The sequence below is a fragment of the Gorilla gorilla genome, chromosome 1 (genome assembly GCF_029281585.2).
Source record: "Gorilla gorilla gorilla isolate KB3781 chromosome 1, NHGRI_mGorGor1-v2.1_pri, whole genome shotgun sequence".
Classification (NCBI taxonomy): domain Eukaryota; kingdom Metazoa; phylum Chordata; class Mammalia; order Primates; family Hominidae; genus Gorilla; species Gorilla gorilla.
Genome location: NC_073224.2, coordinates 116,322,622 through 116,326,203, shown reverse-complemented (window position 1 = coordinate 116,326,203; position 3,582 = coordinate 116,322,622). Strand labels below are relative to the sequence as shown.

General features: G+C 45.2%; 1 long non-coding RNA gene across 2 annotated transcripts in view; it reads right to left on the bottom strand.

The window, feature by feature from the left end:
* Positions 1 to 3,582, bottom strand: part of LOC129525692 (uncharacterized) — a 31,874-nt gene that overhangs the window by 26,025 nt on the left and 2,267 nt on the right. The window lies entirely within an intron of this gene.

Sequence of the window (3,582 nt, the reverse complement as noted above, 5' to 3'; positions counted from 1 at the left end):
GCCAGACTGACTCTTTCTTGAGACCTATATATTACAAAAGTGAAGGGGTGGGTTGCCCCTCCACACCTGTGGGCGTTTCTCGTTAGGTGGAACAAGAGACACAGAGACAAAGTATAGAGAAAGAAAACTGGGCCCAGGGGACCAGCATTCAGTATACGGAGGATCCACGCCAGCCTCTGAGTTCCCTTAGTATTTATTGATCATTCTTGGGTGTTTCTCGGAGAGGGGGATGTGGCAGGATCATAGGATAATAGTGGAGAGAAGGTCAGCAGGTAAACACGTGAACAAAGGTCTCTGCATCATAAACAAGGTAAAGAATTAAGTGCTGTGCTTTGGATATGTATACACATAAACATCTCAATGCCTTAAAGAGCAGTATTGCTGCTCGCATGTCCCACCTCCAGCCCTAAGGTGGCTTTCCCCTATCTCAGTAGATGGAATATACAATCAGGTTTTACACCGAGACATTCCATTGCCCAGGGACGAGCAGGAGACAGATGCCTTCCTCTTGTCTCAACCGCAAGGAGGTGTTACTTCCTCTTTTACTAATCCTCCTCAGCACAGACCCTTTACGGGTGTCAGACTGGGGGACGGTCAGGTCTTTCCCTTCCCACGAGGCCATATCTCAGGCTATCACATGGGGAGAAACCTTGGACAATACCTGGCTTTCCTAGGCAGAGATCCCTGCGGCCTTCCTCAGTGTTTTGTGTCTCTGGGTACTTGAGATTAGGAAGTGGTTTGAGATTAGGGAGTGGTGATGACTCTTAACAAGCATGCTGCCTTCAAGCATTTGTTTAACAAAGCACACCCTGCACAGCCCTTAATCCATTTAACCCTGAGTTGACACAGCACGTGTTTCAGGGAGCACAGGTTTGGGGGTAGTGTTACAGATTAACAGCATCTCAATGCAGAAGAATTTTTCTGAGTACAGAACAAAACGGAGCCTCCTATGTCTACTTCTTTCTACACAGACACAGTAACAATCTGGTCTCTCTTTTCCCCACAAGAAGCTCTAAAACATCCCTGTTCTTTTACATATATACTAAATAAGAATTTTTAGGCCAGGCGCGGTGGCTCATGCCTGTAATCCCAGCGCTTTGGGAGGCCGAGGCGGGTGGATCACGAGGTCAGGAGTTCGAGACCAGCCTGGCCACCATGGTGAAACCCCCATCTCTACTAAAAAAAAGTTAAAAATTAGCTGGGCATGGTGGTGGGCGCCTGTAATCCCAGCTACTTGGGAGGCTGAGGCAGGAGAATCGCCCGAACCCAGGAGGTGGAGGTTGCAGTGAGCCGAGACTGAGTGATTGCACTCCAGCCTGGACATCAGGGTGAGACTCCATCTCAAAAAAAAAAAAAATTTATTAGCATTTTTGGGGTGGTAGAAATGATTGCATAAGGCAGCCTGCCTCCCTTTCTGCAGATATTTAACCTGGAGTTTGTCCTTGGTCCTTTCTCCTCAAGCTCTACCTACTCCCACTGGCAATCTCACCCATTATGGTGACTTGAACTCCACTATACACATGACTCTCAAATCTATTTCTTCCTCCCCAACCTGTTTTAAGCTTTTACATTTACTTTCCACGGCCATCTGAATATGACAAAAGCACTTTGAAACATATCCAAAATAAAAAACATTTCTCCATACTCATTCCTCTTTGACTCTCTAGATCTATTATTCGAATTATTATTATTCTTCTTCTTATTATTATTTTTGAGACGAAGTCTTGCTCTTGTCCCCCAGGCTGGAGTGAAATGGCGCGATCTCGGCTCACTGCAACCTCTGCCTCCTGGGTTCAAGCGATTCTCCTGCCCCAGCCTTCTGAGTAGCTGGGATTATAGGCCCCCGCCACCACGCCCAGCTAATTTTTGTATTTTTAGTAGAGATGGAGTTTCACCATGTTGGCCAGGCTGGTCTCGAACTCCTGACCTCAGGTGATCCACCTGCCTGGGCCTCCCAAAGTGCTGGGATTACAGGCGTGAGCCACCACGCCCCGCCGATCTATTATTAGAATTATTATCTACACTGTTACCTAAGCCACACACCTCAGATCCACCCTCAACTCCTCTACCATAATGTAATCAGTCACTTACTGTTGAGTCTACCTCCTAATATGTTGTTGTTTTCGAGACAGAGTTTTGCTCTTGTTGCCCAGGCTGGAGTACAATGGTGCAGTATCAGCTCACTGCATCCACTGCCTCTTGGGTTCAAGAGATTCTCCTGCCTCAGTCTCCCAAGTAGCTGGGATTACAGGCACCCACTACCACACGTGGCGAATTTTTTTAATAGAGATGGGGTTTTACCATGTTGGCCAGGCTGGTCTCGAACTCCCGACCTCAGGTGATCCGCCCGCCTCAACCTCCCAAAGTGCTGGGATTACAGGTGTGAGCCACTGCGCCTGGCCTACCTCCTAATATGTTTTGTCCATATTTACTGCCTGAGCTTAGGTTTGGTCCTTTCTCATCTCCAGACTGGATCACTACAATAGCTTCCTAGCTGGTCTTCACCTCCATTCTTAACATCCTCCATACTACTGTCATATTTCTTTATAAAATACTTATGACTGTGACACTCCCTTGCTTAAGCCATCATTGAACTATCTTTACCTTTAGCAGCATTTCCCAAAGTTTTTTTTTATTTTTTTTGAGACAGGGTCTCACTCTAATGAGCAGGCCAGAATGCAGTGGCGTGATTTTGGCTCACTGCAGCCTCCGCCTCCCAGGCTCAAGGAATCCTCCCACCTCAACCTCCAGAGTAGCTAGGTCTATAGGCACACACCACCACACCCAAGTAATTCTTTTTAAATTTTTTGTAGAGGTGGATATTGCTGTGTTGCCCAGGCTGGTATTGAACTCCTGAACTCAAACTATCCACCTGCCTCGGCCTCCCAAAGTGCTGGGTTTACAAGCATGAGCTACCATGCCTGGCCTACCATTTCCCAGTTTTATATGTGTTCCTGAGATGATTTTAGACGATAGATGGGCAAACAGTTTTTAACAGTTGTGCTTTTATCTGAATTTGTAGTAGAAAAATACTGATTTTCCTTTCAGTGTAAATTTATGTTTAAAGTCAGTCTATTTAAGGAAAAATAATAAGCAACAACTAGTATGGAGGCTATTTTCAAATATTAAAAACCATGAATACTCAAATATTTGAAGTAGGTAAATTTCTTGCCTATAGGATAAATTCCAAAATCCTTAGCACAGCAGACCCTAAACTGTATTTCCAGCTTTATTTTCCAGTCACATAGCATCGGGCAGACAGAATTTCCTGCCATTCTAATATTCATTCATTCGATAAGTATCTACCAAATGTCTACCATGAGCCAGACATTGGGCTAAACTTCAGGGATTTTAGTTGTAAATAACTATCTCTGCCATAAGGATTACATTCTAACGGGAAAAACAGACAATAAACAAGTTAGAAAGTAAACAAGGTAATTAAAGATTCTGACTGGCCTAGGCAACATGGCAAGACTCCGTCTCTACAAAAGATTTTTTAAAAATTAGCCGCGTGCAGTGGCGTGTGCCTGTAGTCCCAGATATTCGGGAGGCTGAGGCAAGAGAATCACTTGGGCCTGGGAG